The 20320-nt window shown below is 40.8% G+C and overlaps 1 protein-coding gene across 2 annotated transcripts in view; it reads left to right on the top strand.

Moving 5' to 3' along the window:
- Positions 1-20320, top strand: part of LOC121946885 (plexin-A1-like) — a 377140-nt gene that overhangs the window by 89970 nt on the left and 266850 nt on the right. The gene's annotated exons all lie outside the window — the stretch shown is intronic.

Below are 20320 nucleotides of genomic sequence, written 5' to 3'. Positions count from 1 at the left end.
TAGTTCCTGGAATAAGGTTGGGTTGGACAGCTTGTCTTTACCTTGAACCTCGCCAAAAGCATTTTAGTGGTCATGGGTTTTGGGTGTGTTCATATTAGGCATGTCTGGAGAGTTGCTGTCCAGCTGTGAAGCATTTACTCCGTCAGTTCAGTTTGTTTGTCTATGTAGGTGGGAAATTTGCTGTTGGGTGCCTTAAAATAATTGCACTGTGAAGCCTAAAAATGTAGATAACTGTGTGTTCTTTGAGAACTGCTGGACAATTTCTCAGTAGTGAGAACAGACAGAATCAAAGCCAAACAAAACCCTGAAAGGTGATTTTTTTTAGGGGGGGGGGGGGCTTTAACATTACACTTATGTTTAACTGAAATTTCTAGAAATCGAATACATTTTGCCCCCACACTCACCACCAAAGACAAAATCTCCACCCTGGCAGGATGGCAGGTCACTACAACAAGCTGCTTGTGCATAAATTCCCTGCTTAACCTGTGAGTGGAAAGTATGAAAATTTCCTAAACGCAACAAAGTAATATTTTCCATTTGATTGATTTGGGCCAAAGCAACCAACGTGCAGGTGTGATTGCACAGTTGGTACCACACGGAGTAAAAGCTGGCTTATGGCTTTTCCACTAGCACTATGGAAGAACGTGAGCAGATTTCAACCACAATCTCCTTAAGTAAAGGCCTGTTTACACAAGATATCAACATACATCTTAGGTGATCGGATCACAAGTGAACAGCTCTATATCTTCACACCTTGCATTAGAATGGGACTCCACAAGTGTCTTTTGATAGGATCTCACCTTCCTGCTCTTTTTGCAAATAAACACTTCAATCATTTTGTTTGCAAAACCAAATGCAGCTTACACTTACAGCATTAAGGCCTAGGCACACCAAACCGACATCAGAGAAGAAGCTGTGACAAGATCGCCCTGCTGTGTTGCCTCACGTCGTCGTGTCTCAACCCAAAAGTTGTGCTCTCTGTCTCTCTCTTTCCCTCTCTCTTGAGTTGGCTAACATTGCCTCATGGTTATTGACAGGTTTAGCAAGAGAGTGAAGCTGTTTCAGTGTCAGAGTGAGCATGCTGGAACCAAAGCTGCTGCTGTGTTAGCTTGTACTAACTGAGCAGACGTGTTACTTACTGTTTGCTTGCCCAGGAGGAAACAGTAGGTAGGCAGTCCTTCAGTGAGGCCCAGGATACATTAGCATTTACACTGCAGAATAAATGTGGTCATATTCAGCCCGGACCACCTCCAAATGAGGTGTAAGTGATTGAATCTCAAAATACATTCAGAGTGCATTGGGCGCATTCACAACTGCACTCAGAGCTGTCCACTTGTGTTCTGATTACCCTAAATGCATGTTAATACATGGTGTAAATAGGGCCAGAGAGAAACTTAATTTATGCTTAGTGACATTTATGCAGTCTGCCTGCAGTATAGGTGCGTATGTTTTCTTTGGGATTAGAAAATGTTTTGGCTCCATGAAAGCTGATAAAAGAATACAGAGCTCATCGGTAGTCTTTGCTGATCCTTACACACACTGTCTAATGATGTGAGTTCATGAACCTTACCAGATGGAAAACTAAACACACTGACTTGTGATTGTCAAGTAGTGCAGGCGGAAATGTCTTACCAATCATACTGGCAAAACTGAGGGGTGAAAATGTATTTTCCCATCATAATTTCATATAATTTTATTAAAACGTCTCCGCGGCTGAACGAGACCCTAATTCAGCCTGAGGACAGGGCAGCTGTCTCCCAGCTCCTGTCTATTTTGTTTTTGGAATAATTCAGACTGTCCACAGGTTGTGGGTGGCTTGTCTTTCCTTTCCCTCATAGATGAACTGGCCTAAGGGTGCCTGAGAGACATTGTGTAAGTGTGTGTGTGTCACCCACATGTCACACACACACACACACACACACACACACACGAACGCGTGGCCCTGTATCCTCATGAATAATTCACCTGGTCTCACCTTCTGTTATTCAGTCGGTGCTCCATAACAACCTGCCATAAATCTCTGGACTGCTCTCCACCTCCCTGTCTCCATCGCCTCTTTCTCTCTCAGCTATCCCATCTTCTCTTTCACTCCGGCCCCATTCTTTGCATAAAGATTTCTTTCATTTTGCTAACCTCATTCTCCTTCCGCTCCTTCTTTTATCTGCCATTTACTTGCTTTGCGTCTCTCCGTTTCCCTCCACAAACTCCTCTCCATGACCTCTTTTCTTTGCCTTTAATTTTTCACCTTTAACCTCCTCTCATTTTTTACATTCTTGCGCCTTTTGCTTCAGTTTATTCCCTCTGTGTCCCTCTTTCTCAAGCCTTTGCTCTTCCACCATCTCTCTCTACCCTCTCCCTGACTTTCCACTGAGTGATGAGGTGTAGAGTGACTTAGTGTGTAAAGCCAGAGCCGGGATGTGATCTGAAAATACAATGTGGAGGGAACAGAAGATGCTAGTGAAGGAGGGGGGGCGGAGAGAAAACATGATTGGTTCGTTATAGGAGGAGAGGGAAGAAAGGGAAGATGTGGATGGAGGGAAGTATTGAAGATGAAAGGAAAAGGAGAAGGAAAAGAAGGAAGGGACGTTGTGAGGACAAGTGGCAAGTCAGACAAATTTTTGGGATGAGGCAGGATGAAGGGATGAGGGAAGAGAGGAAAGAAACAAAGCACTGCTGTGCCTGAGTGCAGCCTCACAGAGACTGTAGACTGTTAGTTGATTGATAGATAGTTGTTGATAGACTTAAAGTATTAAGAAAAACACAACTGACTTCCAACAAGCACCAAGGTGGACTTTTCCCTTTAAGCCTCTTTGTGTCAATTTTCTCTCCTTTTCTCAGATTTAGTCTTTTTTGTTCTAGTTTTACCATTCTATTACATAAAAAAACACCCGTCTTTGTGCTTTTATCTGTTGTATATCATTACAGTGCATACAATGTGTAAATATCACAGGTCTAATTAAGACAAGGTTAAGGGGAGTTGGAATGCGATAGCAGATTGATTTTTATGCTCTTTTGTGCTTTTTTGACTCCATATGGCAGCTGTTGAGATCAAATCTGTGGCTCTTCCATAAATGGACGATCACTTGAATCACTTGTTTATCACATCGCCAACCCTCCTGTTTCCCCAGGGAGATTCACATTTCTTTTTTGCCCTTTACCCGTTTTCTTTCCCTCGTTATAATTCTCCCATATTCCTTCTGATTAATGCCAAATTTTTACACTTTTTTACTGTTTTTGTCATAAAAAAACACATTAATTCCCAACATATTAAATACCATCATTTGTTTAGTGGCCAATCACATCAAAATATGACACCCTAGGTACCCTCTTGCATCAGTTTTGACTTTTCAGGGGCAGCATGTCAATTTATACTTGTCACATGCATCGTCTCTTTTCAAAATAAACTAAACTTGTCATAGAAAATGTAGAGTTCATTAAAAACATATAGTGCTTTTTAAAATAAGCATAATGTAGTTGAAAACTTGGTTTGGCTTAAAATAAGTAATCTTGTCACTAACGTAATCTAATATCACACTAGCTTAGTATGCTCAACATAGTAGCACTCTACCTTGTTATTAGAAATAACTCAATTGAATTGTAGTTTTATACTGGACACAAACAGTGGCCTCTGGGATGAAAGTTAAGAGTTTGTTTGACCCATCCTCCTCTCCTCCCTGCCATTCAATGCAGTCTTCCTCTGGGAATTAGTGTCTGACGCTGCTGACCAACAGTTGGTGTTTGAAAAGTCAGGATCGTAACCAAGATCAGTTTCTGGCACTGTGCAGCTCGTATCAGCCCTATGACTCTAAAAGTCTGTTTCCTACCCGTTGGCATTTGCCTCTTTCCCTCCTCCTCCAGCCCTATTGTCCTGCATGAGTAGGACGCAGCTGCTGGTGGAGGCCTTGTGCCCCTGCTGACTGCATAAGTCCAACGGGAAACTTTGGTGGGGGTTTGAGGGGTGCCTCAGGGGTTGGGGGGACCCAGCTTGTCTGCCTCCGCTGTGGCGAGGTACCCAGCTGTCTTCCACAGACTGTGAACCCCCCATTCCGCCTCATTGAGGTATCCAGGACCCAGGGGTGTGTGGGCCAGGGAGGACAGCTGGCTGTGGGTCCCTGGCATTAGAGCTCAGGCCCAAAAAATCAGGCACTACCCTACATGAAACTGCACAGTTTTTGTCCAGGCCTGCCCCGGACCTGACCCATGACAGCACTTTTCATCCCAAACCACAGTAAAAAAACCGAAATATATTACATATTATATTTTTAATATTGAAACATTTCTTGCGAGCCAAGTGCAGATATTTTTTCTTGCACCACACGTTCCTTTCCTTATTTCAAGAGTTTGCCATCTTGTGCACAACAGGTTTGGCAAAATAGGCTGCGCTCCTCGTTGTGTCTAGTGTGCATGGCGATCCATGGCAATGTGGTGCACAAATAATCATTGCGCTTAGCTGCATTTTCTCTGTCATCTTTATCACCGCCTGGGAGATAAAAAAAAAAAATAGAGTTCTACCTGGTGCGGGGAGAACCTACAGCTAACCAAACTGCTTCAGTTTTAAAATCCTCTCTTTTTTGGGGGCTCTCAAGGTTTGCAAGTATGGCTGATCATGCTTCATTGGTGCAGGCCCTCCTAAAAACATAAGAAATATGTTTGTGGAAATGGCAGCCTTGTTAACTTTTACTTGGGTTACTCACATTCTGTGTTTGGCTCGACTGTGGCAATATTTATTCTCAAGTTACTGGATCACTTCCAGCATATTCTTGTTATATTTGCTAATTGAGTTTTCTTTTTAAATGTGTCACGCTTCAGTCAAGACAATGACAACATCTCTGTCATGAGCCCACCAGTGCTGTGCGAGCGTCATGTGGCCTTGTACTATAAAGCGCACTGTATATGCATGTGGTTATGCTAATGAGCATACAGTTACAGGATTGTCCTTTATGGCCATCTGTCGTTCTTGTCTGCGATCGATCAAGGTCGTGTCAGCTGAGCTCGCTCTGGGACGCCACCGTGATGAATTCATCATCTTCTTGTGCAGGCATGTTCAGCGTTTCCCTCACGAGAGCGGTGACAGCCCTTTGCCTCTCCGCTAGCGTCATGTGGAAACTTTCATATTGGTTCCTTTCAATAGACAAGGTCAGGTCAGTCAGTCAACACTCACACTCTGCTCACTACCTGGAGGCTATCAAACTTCATCACGGTATGTAGCACTTGAGAAAATCATCTTCTAAAAACGGTGCTCTATGAAGATCTATGTAAGATTTTTAGTATTGTAAAAGATGCCAACCTTTTCACCTTCATTAAAAATTATTATAAAACTCCCATTTTCCTATGGCAGTGGATTATCATGGACCACTTGAATCAGGTTTATAGCTACTACAAGGAGGGACTTTATGGTCACCATTCCACATCCTGTCTGAAATAGGCTTGAAATCTGTCCAAGTCCTATTCCAATTTCCCTGTTACAGATCAGGTAGTATAACTCATATATAGGAGAGAAAGTCATTTGTATGATGCTTCAGTCCTTGAGGATCTCTGCAATGTCATCCATGAACTGAGTTGAGATCCAGCACTTGTGTTTAAAGCACAGAGTACATTTAGGATCTGTAGACTGTGACTCATATGAAACCTACAAAACCACAGCTACATATTCGAGAAGAAGGACATTTTGTCATGAATGAATACTACAGTGTCTCATCACTTTTGAGAGGTTGTTTTGCTTGGTTTGCATGTTTGCCTTTTTGTTAGTAACAGCAGAATGAACATATTCAATGAGGGAAAATGGACAGAATAACTGTGATTGAGATACTACACAGAGGATGTGTAGTACAAATGGAATAAAGCAACACAAATGGACAGCAATGTGGGCAGACAGATGGACAATGGCTCGGCTTTTTGCAATAACTCATTCTATCATTCATGGTCTGTAAGGCCTGTTTAACATCAAACATGAAAGTACCCGACTGATGCAGTCTTTGCAATTAACATTTCTGAGTCATAACTTAGTGAAATAGGAATACATATACGTGCGTCATACTCATGTTGTGATCAGCCTGCCTTAATTGCTCCAGCTGTATTAGTGATTTAAATAAGCTGCTCTTTATATTTTCAGATCTTCCCTCATAGACATCTATTTTATTCAGTTTCAAAAGTAATCCAGGTAATTGTTGTCTGAACATCTAAGGGTACAGTACAAACAGGGACTGCTAGAAGCCAAAGTGAAGACCAGGGATGCACAGTGAGGAAATGTTCCCATTGGGTAATAAACTTGTGACAACCAGTTTAATCAGTTGCACCAAACATTTCACAGGTGTAGATCTTTGTAGATTGCCCTAATATCTATGGTGTGCTGTATTCCCAACTTCTAAGCAATGTGACCAACCGTCCTTTTTCCCTTATTAATGTGATCAGGTTCCATATTAGCATTGTGTTTAATTCTAAATAAGGCCAACAGGTGCTTTTGCTTTTTGATTTGACACCAAATCTGCCATCGTCTTGTTGGTCAACTCTCCTCAATCTTATCACCTGTTGCTGCTGTTGTATAGAGCAGACACATTTGGTTTATAATTGCAACGTTCATCATCCAACTAATGGTGTCCAAAGGGATTTTGACACATGGGTTAGCACATCTTCCCAGCATTGGACTGTTGATGGGAGTGCCACAGGATTATCAGTTTCTCTTCCATGAAAACTGCAACTGAAATCCAAATTCAAAAGCATACAGGTTACACCCTTCTACAACTTCCCAAACAATTCTTGGCTGCACCTGATTGGGCAAATGCCTTTGGAATGCAAGTTGAACCAACATGCCGACTCCTTTGAACAGTTTTTCTGGTGTTACAAAAACAGTTTAATGAAATGTGTTTTGTAAAATAAGCAACGCAGTTGCTGAATCTGTCTTCATTTTAGATCGGCAACTGTTAGTTTAAAACATTTTTTGAGAGTTTCCAGAAACAGAGACATGCTGGAAGCCCCTGATTTGCAGTAGCCTAGACCTCAACTTCATGCAAATCAGGAGTGGCCAATGTGATGCCCCATCTCTCAAAACACAACACAGCACTACCAGAATGCATTGCATTGGCTGCTTACAGAGAAAATGAATGCGAGCCATCAAATGAATGAATGATGAATCCTATGGACACAGGATCCATCACACACCAAAACGCAAAATGATGGTGGAAGCAATGGCAATAAAAGAGCAATGCAAATTATGCATAATACTTTTGCCTCAGAAAGCCCCTGATTGCACAGTATAAAAGGGCCTTTACTTCAGTCACAGTCCAGCCAGTACAAACGAATTTGCACACCCAAATCAATAACAGCATTAATATTGGGCCTAATGTCAGACCTAAGTGCTGAACAAAGATACATTCAGATTTTTTTTCCTCCTAGACCTTTCCAACTGCAGTGTCTTGGTGTCAACTACAAACAGTCAAATCCAGTATGAAAAAAATGACTCTCTGTAATTCACTTTTCCAGTGTTTCGATATGATCTTACTTCCAAAGTTGAATTTTTATTAGAAAAAATACATATAGGAAACAATAGATGAAGGTGCTGTAGCTACTGCTGCATTCACACATTGAAAACATTTGTGTCAGCTTGACTCTGGGAGCATGATTACTTCTACTGAAACTTCTTAGTAGTAGTAGTAGTTCACTTTAAAATTACTCAGGATGCATATCTACAGCAAAAGTTTTCAGTACTTTTTTATAGTTTGGATGAGCATCACAGCATGATGGGTGTGGCTCAAATATGCAGGTCTCTCCCTGTGCATCTTTATGTCCTCTCATTATCAGGAAGAGGCCTGTGTTGGTCTTCTGGGAGTTAAACTGAGTGGTGGGTGACCTTCGCTGGCTGTGGGCTGCAGTCCAGCTCCACAGCTCTGTAAGCAGGCCGACCAAGCAGCGCTACAGCCTCAGCATGACTAATGAGACTGATTCAGACAGAGAGAGGGAGATACTATCCTCTGTGTGTATGTGTGTGTGTGTGTGTGTGTGTGTTTAGGACTTACTTTATCTCCCTTTTTTTCTGCGTCTCGCTCCCTCTTTGTATACCGCTCTGAGTGCTCATTTGTGTGTGTGTGTGTGTGTGTGTGTGTGTGTGTGTGTGTGTGTGTGTGTATGCGCCCACCTCTTATCCTGGCCTCCAAAGAAGAGGGACAAAACAACAGAGGAAACAAACAGAGGAAAATGGGCTGATAATAAGAAGTGTGTGCGTGTGTGTTGTGCATTGTCTGCACAACCACAAGGTGGACGTCAGAGGGAAAATTGGCTGCAATAACAGAGAGCAAGAAGACTCTTTTGTTATTGCCCTCTCTCTCCCTCTCTCTCTCTCTCTCTCTCTCTCTCTCTCTCTCTCTTTCTGCCTCACTCTCTAGCGTTTCTCTCCCTCACTGTCTCTATTTTTCTCTGAGCATAATGGTGTTTATTAATATTTATCAGTGTTGATCACTTCTGGCCAGGATTATAGTCTATTTCTGTGGCATTTTGTATTCTGTCTTCTAGGCGGTTGGTGGCTCGGGTGTGTGCGTGTTTGTGTGTGTATTTGCATTTGTATCCGTTCGCTGCTTCATTCTCACTCTATCTCTCTATTGTATCTTCAGTCTCATTACCGTTAGCTGGTGCCTCAGTGGATGGATCACCCACATTGCATCACGCTCTGGGCCTGCTGGGAGGGGATTATCAAGGCTCTAATGGCTCTGCTTACATCATGCACACTAATATTTCTTTAATATTTGTTATTGCAAAGTTATCTGGCTTAGAATGACCTTATAATGACCTCAATAATCTCACATCCTTGCTAGTAGACATTTGGATACAGGACATTGAGTAGGATATTCAATATATTTTGTAGAATTCTGGGTATTTTATAGGGTGTTGAAGTGTGGGAAGCTAGTTTATGCATTAAGGATACCGGAAATAAAACTCTAATTTATTTTGAGGAAAGAACAATGTTTTGTGACTCACAGTTGGAGCACTTCCAGTTGGCTTGGATGAGCAGGAAACTGTCTTGGTTGAATCATAAGTGCAAAAGATGAGCAACTATTGTAGTAAAAAATAAAATGTTACAAGCCTGTGTAGACAGAAATGTAAGAAGCATTTCAATTAAAAAAAGTTCAGTTACCAAGTTATTCCATTATGTGCACCAAGGCAAAAGACTATACTTTGCAGAAATTCAGTAACATCTTAAGCAGTTTCAGAATCTTGGGACACATTTAGCAAAAATGATGCAATGTTTTTCCCACTGAAATCGCTGGATCTTTGATTCACTCCTAACATTATTTTGTTATTACAAACAAAAATCAAAGTATAATATTCCAGAAATTAAGTTAAAATAATGAAAAGGATTGCTGCTACATAAATCTGTAGTATTGTCAAAGAGGTATTAATTGACTGTTGTCCTTGGAACAAGCTGTAATCCAACACTGACAAATTATCACCTTATAAAGTAATTATGTTGTTAGCAAACAGTTGCCTACTCGCATCACATTACATCCAGCCGACAGGAAGCTACATTAGCATTCATTCGGAGTCGAGTCTCTGGTGGATATGAGTCCATTCACTCTACTTTTACCTCTGTTTGTTCTCTACCAGCTCCTGGGGGAAATATCTGGCTCTTTAGCTGCTAAATGCTTCGCACTGTACACCAGCTAGTGCCAACCTTGTCTGATGTCTAGGGCTGGACAGGAAATGTATAGGGTTTTTTTTAGGTTTTCTTTTTTTTTTTTAACAGCTGCTTGCTGCCTTTAGAAAATGATGCTGATGAGAGCTGTGAGAGTGAACTGAGGGGAACTGCATTGTGTCAGTATGGGTAACTCTTTTCACATTGCTCACAGTCACTGAATCCAGTGTTAAAGCTGGAGTCGGCAGAATTTGAAAACACACCCTCCTCCTGCAGCCCTCCCCTCTCTGTCCTAAGCCCCTCCCACCAGACGAACACAGGCATATTCATACAGTAACTCAGTGTTTCCCTTAAATGATTTATTTCATCTTATTTCATTGCAGAGTTGCCCGCAGCCCCTTCACTCAGCTTTTACTTGCTCCATTCCTTCTCTCTGTTTATTAGACCATATATTAGAATTAGCTAGCCACCCAACAGTCCCTCTACCTGGCTCTCCATCCTGTGAAATGCTCCACCAGGAGGTGAGCTGTCAGCAGCTCTAGTAACAGAACTTTTGTTGGCAGCTGTAGAGTCTCTAATTTGGCCAGCATAAACCCCCCAATACCGGGTGTCAGCAGTATAACCAGTGTAATGTCAGTAACAGAAAGTTTGCTGAACTGGTAGGAAGTCTAGGCCGTCTGGTCCCTCAGCGCTGGGGTTTGCACGGGCTGGATTTGAGTTGTGGCCACTGACTAGGGATTTGTCTCTGGAGCTGCTGCACGCCCTCCTTCCAGCAAAATTGTCTATAGTGACAGGTTTGAAGTGGAGGACACACTTTGATTCGGGGCTCCTCTTTCTGTGCAGGACTCTCCACCATTGAGTCATGCTTCACCAAAAGGATGTGCATGCCTATCTGTGTTTGCAGAACAGCCAATAGGAATGTTTTCTCACTTAAATAACCTGTGATTGGCCAAACTCTCCTTTGCAGCCTAGATTTAGTAAAGCCTGAAAATAGAACCAAGAGGATGTGCAGAAGTCTAGTTTACTCTCACACAACTTGAATTATGACATGCTCAAAGTGTATCATGGGATTTTTGCCCAGTGATGCCAAAATTAAACTGCCTACCTGAGCTTTAATATAAACAGTAATATGTGCGGCTTTTATGACGAGAAGCCATGAACGATGATCTTGGGCTTGGTTCAGATCCATAATTTTCCTGTATAGATGTAACTATTTCACATTGCTGTCTAAACTATTGGTAATGCCAATCCAAAATAATACTGAGTATTAAAGAGTACATCAAGATGCCTGCCTCAAGAATGGAGCCTGATAATCTCACAAAGTAAGAGGTACTTGAGCTCTTTTTCAGGGGCCAACGTGTATCTTGGTGTGTGTTTCTGTGACAGATACTGACCCTGTTTCTGGAAAAACAGGTGAAACAACACTGAAAACAGATGGTGTTATCCCAGGCCACAGGAAGAATTTCTCCCGTATTTTCAAGAAGTCAAGTTTTTATGACTCAGTGGGAGACTAAGTGACTTGTAAAGATGATTTTTTCTGGCAGTACGGTGATAAATACATGCAGCGCTGGGGTGAATTGCTGTCAAATACTGTCTCGAATACAGCGCATTGAGGGGAAACACTTTTTGATGAGGTGCAGTTTTCACTCCAGCCTCTTGAGACATTTTGATGCATGACGCAGCAAAATACGACATACCTTGAGGCATTTTAATGACTGGAGCTGTAACACTTCCCCATATGTTTTTGTCTTGTGATTTTTTCCGCCTCAGGCTGCGTCTTCTGGTGCCCACTATGCTGAGAAATCTTCCTAATTTATAGTGACTTCTCTATAGGATAATTTCTCAGATCCAACTACAGTATGAACGGCGCCTGTGAACTAAATTTACCACACAGTGGTGTTCATTGTTAACTCTTGCACTTGACAAAATGGATTAATGGCTGCTATGGGCCCATAAGTGTGTCAGCTTGTTATGGATTTGGAGTATTTTGGAGCTTGTGGGTGCTTAGCCTTAAAGCTGTGTGAGGCGGACCTGAAGTGACCTTTTTTTGCAGAAACTCACCGGTAGTCTGAAAAAGATTTTGGAGTTGATGCTGAGTAGAAATGAACAGTTATTCTGCAGTTTAAGTATTAGAGTTTCACATCATGAAACAAACAGCTCTATCTGTCAAAAAAGGCTGGAATTACACATTGTTAAGTGGTGCAACAATTTACTAAGCTCTAAACTATGCTCTTCTCTGAGTCAAGTATCAGTCATGGGTTCATGTGGGTTTTACCTCCCTGGACTCAGTAGTCCCAGAAAAACGTTGTGTGTTTACTTGCTTGTGCTTTAAATTGACAACTTGTATGTGGCAAGATTTAAAAGCACAAGCCGGAGGATAACCTGGAAATCCTTTAATTAGCCATTTTTATTTTATTTTATATTTTAAGTTTTATAACATTTTTTTTCCATTTTTCATTTGGCCTCAATTGACATGGTTTAATTTTGTGGGTGCTCCGCTCTCCTTAACGCCATTCTCCAGGTGAAGAGGGTTGGGTACAGTTCATATTCAAACCATTACCAGTCTCAGGATCTGGAATTTGCTATTGGGATTTGGGACCCAACAGTACCTTTTTTCTGTACTTTTCTTTCCATGTAATAACAAAAATGTTATTTTCTTAAGAAGCTGCAAGGGGCATGTAGTTGACTAAAAAGCAATTCTACGACCCTGCTCTTTTCTAATCACACATAAAGCTAATCTTCTGTCTCTGTCTACTGAGGTGTGTGTGCTAGTCTAGCAGTCATACTAGGTCATTACAAGAATAATATAGAGTGGAAAATAGATTGGACTGCGCAACTATCGCGGCAGATTGTTAGATTGTTTTGGCTCTCTGGGAAGTAAAATAAGTTACTGATGGAGCTCGGTGGCCTCTGTTCCACCTCTTGTCAAAACTTAGTGTTCTCACCCAGATGCACTCACAGGCACCAAAATGTGGCATTGATTGATTTATTTTGAATCAGTACTCTGTGGAACTGACATCATTTGGTCAGTAGCCTTAAAAGTATGTACTCAACCCTGGAGGTGAACACTATATACAATTCAAATTGGTTTGGGGTGAACTATTCCTTTAAATGGGTCCAAAAGTCAATGACGTCTTCCTTTTATGCAAACCTGTGCTGGTGGTATGAGACACAAACCTCTGCAGCACACTCCCAAACTGCTGACCTGCAGCATCTAATGAAGAGTGTAATTATTTATTGATGGGCATTTATGCTGTGTTTGTATGTGTGTGTTTGTGTGGGTTTATGACGGACATGAATGCCTGCATGTGCGTTTGTGCAAACATTCATTAATGTGTTTGTTTCTTTAATTATTCATGTATGTGTGGATGCATTTGTGTGTGTGTGTGTGTGTGTGTGTGTGTGTGTGTGTGTGTGTGTGTCCTCCAGCTGTGTTTGGGTTTTCCTGCTAGCTGCTCACCAGGAGCTGTAAGATGAGATAAAGCTTAAAAACATGTTTTGGTTTCATATTTTTGTGTGGACATGCATGCGCACACAGACACAGACACACACGCACACACGCACACACACACACACACACACACGCACACGCACGCACACATACACACACACACACACACACATACACACTTACACAACAGTAAATAGCTACTATTGAATAGTATAGTCATACATTTAAAGTATACATTTAAATATTTAAAATGAAAGTCCCCACGCTTACCAAGCTCAGCATGACTTGTATCTCAAACGTCAAAACAAAATAAAAACTTCAGTTATCACAGCTCTTAAATATTCGACTGAAGGTGTTGAGCAAAATGTGACATATTTAGTTTACAACAGAGGCCTTGTAGTCACTCATGATTCTGTTAAATGGTGCTTACAAGGATCTTTGCGGGTGTTTATTGTCATGTGCATGTATGTGTGTATTGGGAGCTATGTACCTGTGTTCTCAGCACAGCCTCCTTTGTGTCAGTCTGTGCCTTCCACTTTAAACACACAGCAGCGCGGTGCAGTTTCTCTCCGGCTTCCATATTTGGGTGAATCCCTGTAGTGGCCTGTTATAATTGGATTATAGCTGTCAAGGAAGGCTTTAGTTCAGATTACACAGATTATAGTCTGCAGTGCTCAGATGGACAGCGTGGTTTAAAAAGCATCATCTGGCTTGTGTGACATAGAAAGAGCTTTTTGGCAAACAGATGTGATGTTTGCCTACATTTTCCAAATGTAGGCCAAAAGTAGCAGATGTGTAGTAGCAGGCTGAGGTGGACAGAACACAGCAGAGTACACTAACGAAAGGACCGGCATTCGATCTGGATTATTTTGACTGACATGATCCTTGAAAATATGCATGGATCAGGACTGATACTGATCCTAGGATTGCAAATATCTATCCAAACCTCAAGAGATATATGTAGATATCCTCTATATAAAAATTCAGACATTGATACAAACACATAGATAAGAATACATTATGACTTTAAGATAGCTTTTCAAAGGAATACTTTACTCATATGTTGATTCAGTTGCTCACCCCATGTTACATGGAATTCGTGAGGATTTTTTTTCTTACATGCTGCCATAATGAACAAAGAGTCCAAATACAGAAAAAAAAATAATGAATTTGAGTAAATGGGGGCTACATTTCACAACAGCAAAACAATATCAAAACATTAGTTCAAAAGCTCTCACATAACTGGATCAGTAAAATTTAGTTGTCATTTATTCAGACATATGCTCACCACTTTCCAAACACAAGCATTTTTGCTAAAACCTTACTATTAAAAACACTTGCATCTGTCTGTTTGTGAGACTGTTTGTGCAGAAATGTTTTGTATAGTCACGTTTTAGCAAAAGTGCATGTGTTTGGGACGTACTGAACAACTGGCTGGATAAATGAGACAAGTTGTGAGTGTTTGTAAATCGATGTAATGATTTAGTTTTTTGATGAAAAACATAACCCCATTTACTTAAATTAATCAAGATTTTTCTGTTTTTTAAATCTTTGTTGACTTTTTAGGCATGTTAGATAAACAAATCTTTCCTCACAAAGTCAATGTAACATAGGCTGAGTAATTGATATATGAATGGTAATGCTGTAAGCAAAGTATTCCTTTAAATAAACTCAACCAAACAAAGGCTAAAAAATATATAAAAAGATGAGATGCAAATATCAAAAGAATAATAACTTTTTAATTACAAATATGTATCTGTGTCAAATCAGATACAGAGATTAAAGTTTTGATGTGCCAGCTGGCAAAACAGTCATAAACTTTTCTATGTTTACCAAAATATATAAAACAATACCCATGAGTGCAATTTACGTTTAATGATCGTGGATCAACAGAATCTTTAACTTTAATTAAAAATAAAAGTCATTCAGAACCTTGCAATTCCACTTTGAATTACAAACACTCCCAACAAAGATGAAAATACACATTTACAGCAGGCGGATCTTCAGTGCATCACTGCTGTCAACAAATGTGTGCTGTGCCAGAAAAGCGATTCGCCAGACTGGAGCTTTCCATGTGGAATTAGCTCAGTGGATGGCCGGGGCTATCTGGGGTGAAGCGAGCAGCCGTCCCACTGTGGCACATTAACCTATATGGCCAACTGACACTGGAGTGTTTGAGCCAAGCCCTCTCTTTCCACAGAGCTCCGTCTCTTTGGGATTCCTCCACTTTGTGAGTTTTGTTTTTCCGCACACCTTCATAAAATTATGACCTAGATAAGTTTCCCGCCGGGATTCAGTTTTGACAAACAGAGACTGGCAGGGATTTTTAAATCTGCTCCACCTTGTTTTTGAATTCACCAGTGTGGCACTTAAAGCAGTAGGCTCGCATAAACTCTGCAATTAAACCAATTATCCCAAAAGAGTGTTTCAGGGTGTTTTAAAGTATATTGAGTGTGACAAATATTGGAGCTGAGGAGGCCTCCTGCATGCACCGATATCCCCGTGTTGAATAATGGAGGAAGAAAGACAGAATCACTTTAGACAGGAACTGAGATGTAATGTGATTATCTCAATGCCTGGGCAGATAATTTCATATAATTTAAAAAAAAATGTTTTTTACTTGTTTGTGTTGTGTGAATGCAGATGTTCAGGAAGTAGGGAAGAAAAGAAAAAAAGAGTGATGTTGGAACACACGAGCTATTCAGTGTCGGACACAAAAATACAAACCCAGTCTTTCATTGGATTTGCGATCTCTGAATATTTTCACACGCGCACATGTCCATGGTTGCAGGTCAGTCAACTTTTGCATGTTTTTCATTTCAAATGTTTCAGCTCCTCGCATTGGCACATCTGTTTTCAATCACACAAGGGGGGGATGAAGGAAAAGGAAGAGATAAAAGAAAAAGATTGAAAGAGAGGGGACGAAGGAATCTAAGAATGGAAGAAAACGAGATAGAAGGTATGGGTAGCGAATGATGAAACCAACAGAGCAGGGAAATTGTGCAGAATAAATCTCGCTGCAAAATAAATGTTGATCTCTTGGCATCCCAGCTATTCCACTGACTTTGACCTATGGGGCTGAAGTCTCTCTCTCTCTTTCGCCTGCAGCTTTTTCATTCCACCAGAGCACATCTCCTCGCTGCCAGGCTCTCTCTCCATCTCCAACTTAATACTCCTCATTTCACCCAAGCCAAAACAACAGATGCTGAAATGTCGAAGAGCCTTCCCTCCACCCATGAACCCACAGAACATTTTTTAAAAAGACCAAAAAGAAGAACAGCATCAGGCCAGTGATGCCTTGTTCCGTATGCAGAAATCAGAGGCATGAAGTTCCCTCTTATATCAATGAATGTGAGACCAAACAGCAGAGGTGTGAACTTGAGTCACTTGAATCGATTTGAGTCACACATTTGATGACTTTAGACTCAGAAAATCTAAGAATACTTGCAACTTGACTTGAACTTTCACTCCATTGACTTGTGACTTATCTTGGACCCAAGCCTTTTGACTTGATACTTGATGCCTTCCCCTTAGCCAGTTTTGAAAGAGAAAGTTATAGAGGAAATGTTCGCATGCCTCAACCCAGCAGCATAAAGACCAATGAAATTTTTTTAGTTAAATATATCCAGACAGGACAAAAGCATACAAATATATTCTGTTGTAGTACTCTTTTACCATATCCCCTCAGAGTGGTTTGTATGATATCCTACAAATTGGCGCCTCATGATTGACATAATCGCTTTAATGTAGAGTTTCATATTTAACATAAACATGCGGTGGTTTGGCTTAGGCAAGTAAAGTTACTGTTGTTAGTTTTAGGAAAAGAAACATGTTGAGGGCATACCTTAAAATGACTCAAAGTTAGGGGAAAGTCCCGGGGAAGAGTCCTGTGTTTTTCATCCCCAATCTGCCTCCTTAAGACCACTCTGGACCACGTCCTTGTTTACTCCTGTCAGCTCATTGGTCACATGATCACAGCCTTTCAGAATAAATTGGATATGTATGAATATTGGTGCATTACTTTTTGTAGGAAAACATAAAAACAGTTTCTAAGAACAGCCTGCTGGTTTATTGCGCTATACGTAAAAGAAAAAAAACATCAGTGTCAGCACTACTTTTTTAAAGATAAAGTTCAGTCGCACTTGTTTTAACAAATTGCAAATAAATACAAATTTTAAAAAGCATTCATGATTTTTGTAAATTTAATTTATTATTGTTCTGTTGTAAAAATGGCTTTACATCTGGTGAAAGTGTGTTTTGACTCATTTAGGACTCAAAACTAAGGTTGTACATTGTAAGCACTCGACCAGTTGTGATTTAAAACAAACACAAAAACTTCATCTATACTAAACAATATGAATGACTGTGAATGAACAATACGTTTTCTCCTTAATCAAAGCTCATAGCAACATATTTCTTATTCTCTGACAACATTGCATAGCCTTGGAAACATAAAAAGACGTCGAGCCCAGACATATGAAACACAATGTGTAACTTTAAACATTTATGTAACTGAATAATGCCTTAGCTATGCCTGCTTATCACGCTCTTGTTCCAAACACAAAGATAGCCACTGTGTCATGAAACACTTGTATATATGTTTGCTAATGCTAGTCATTCAAACAATTTTTCAAATACACCATTCTACTGATAGCTAGAATGTTATAGGAGAATGCGCATTGTTTATATTTTACAATCAGATCTGTATTTGATTGATTAAATTTCACACATTCATTCAAACTCCTTCAAAGCCAATCAAGCAGTTATCATCCTTGTGTTATCATCCTTCTTAAAACTCAAAGTTTAGGACTTGGGACTTGAGTGCAAAGACTTAGGACTTACCTGTGACTTGCAAGAAATGACTTGGTCCCACCTCTGCCAAACAGGGCCCAATTCTCTTATTGGCCTTTTTCTTGCTAAAATAAAATCAGTGATGCCAGTTCCACCATGACGGTTAAATTTTAAGCTGTTTTGCAGGGTGTATTAGTGTGAGGGGAATGGCTAAAACTGATCTGGGGTGGTTTTGGATGCTTTTCAATGATATAATCTTATTTTCAACATAATTAATAGTGACATACCTCAAAGGAAAACACTAATTTTGGTGTAATTGGCCCTTTGGGTAACTTAATTATGAAATGTGCCCTGTGGAGTTTGTCTTGTCTTGCGCACAAAACAGTGTTTACATTCAGCGTTTCTGCCCCAAATGCGTTGTGTGTATCCTTGAGGGATTGTTGAATGCATATAAACAAATAAAAGGCAGTTTTTTCCTTAATGTTTTTTAAAAAAACTGTATAATTTACATTTTTTTGCATTAATCTTTCAGTCTTGTCAGAAAGAAATGTGGAAGGTGCATATCCTGTTATAACATTTTGTAATACCAACTGCAGTAATAGAGGGTCTGCGCTGTGTGTCTGTGTGCATATGACAGCGTGTGTGTGGGGGTGAGATGCAGATGCCTGTCGTTCTGTTGCCATTATAGCAGACTGCAATGCCAGATGTCTGCACAAAGTCCACTCTGTGTGTGTGTGTCTGTGTGTGTGTGCATATTGTTGCAGCAGCTTTCCTCTTTCCCACTGCGCACATACACAGCGCACATATATACACATTGAGCAACAATGGAATGGTGTGCACGTACGCTAGTGTTTGTGTGTGTTTGAGTTTAAGCAGGTCAAAGCTTCAAGTGTCCCAGTCTGTTTGACAGATGTTTAAGATCCCTGTTGCACCCCCTACTCTGTCACAAACACACACTGTCTTTCATAGACACTGACAAACAAACATGCGCACACACACACACTCATTAACAACCAATTAGAGAGCAGATATTGGCTCACTGGGGGAAACTAAAGGCCAACCAGTGCTGTTCTCCGCTTCCAACGCCAAGTCACAACAAATACCTGGATGCAGGCCAGGAGAGTGTGTGTGTTTGTGTGTGTGTCTGTGTGTTTGCGTGTGTTGTTGACTTCTTCTTCCCAAGTTTGGCAGACCAATCTCATCTCCTTTCTTTATTAAAAAAAAAAAAAGGCGCACACACACACACACACACACACACACACACACACACACACAGTAGCCCTCACATAATTAAATGCATTTTTCCACTCTGCAAGTCTTGTTGTTCATTGCATCAGCCGGCATGTCTCAGTAGTACAACTCTCGCTTCAACATTATCTTTCTCACATGGGAATGTGGCAGGGGCTATGTATAACACACACACTCACTTACACACATACACACACATTCTCCATGGGATTGAGGCAGTGTGTTTGTGCCAGTATTGGATGAGAAGATGCTTGAGACATTGGCTCTCTGGAGAGCATGTTGACAACATCTCTCTCTCCCTCTCTGTTTACCTCAATCACTGTCTCTAACTCGCCCGTTCTCCTTCCATCTCTCTCTCTGTGATGTGATTTTCGGTGCACTCTTACGTCCCTGCAAATAAATGAAGATTAGGAGAGAATGCTGATGATTTAAGTTGATAAGATGGATGTAGATGGTTTTATTCGCAATAAACTCTGCTGCAGTGAACTGAAAACAGAGAGTTGGAGAGCAAGAGAGATAGTAATACTGTGATACCATGAAACAATATTTATTGAGACTTTTATTGAACTGTGAAAATCTCATACCTTTGCAACCCCAGCCTGTCCTCTTCCAGGCAGCTGCTGCAGTCTCACTCAGACTCAACCCGGATTTCCACCGCTTGCATGTGTGTTGCTTTACAGCTCTGCTGCAGTTTTTCTCCGTGGTCCATCATCCGTCAATCCCCACCGGTTGCGTTTTGAGTCTGGCATGGTGCAGCACTGCTGGATCAGCTGGAGTGGTGAGACTGAGGAGTCCCTGCGGTAATTACAGAATCATGCGCATTATATCGGTACAGAAGAAGAAGAATAACTCCATTCACTCTGTGGATTAACTATAGTAATGTAGATTCACTCCCATAACTCCCAAAAAGTTGCTGCATGCCATTTCCTTTCCATGGTCATCTTTATAAAAGGATGTGTGGTGTCATAAATCATTTCATGGTTTTTCACCGCCCAAATTATCTTCTCCTCTTCCGTGTTGCTGGTGGTGATCTCCAAAAACCTCTGACCTGTTCATTCCAGGCCTGGATCTGCTCATTTTGACACTTTGTTGATGTAATTAAGTGAAATACAATCATACGTAAACACGGAGTTATAGTTATAGGAGTTATAGGAAAAGTTAGCGGATGTTTCAATGTTGTATCACTGTCTGATTTCCTGTTTGCTCTG

This window comes from Plectropomus leopardus, chromosome 9 (genome assembly GCF_026936395.1).
Source record: "Plectropomus leopardus strain MGB_pleo_1.0 chromosome 9, ASM2693639v1, whole genome shotgun sequence".
NCBI classification, from domain to species: domain Eukaryota; kingdom Metazoa; phylum Chordata; class Actinopteri; order Perciformes; family Serranidae; genus Plectropomus; species Plectropomus leopardus.
This window is presented reverse-complemented; position numbering and strand designations above follow the sequence as displayed.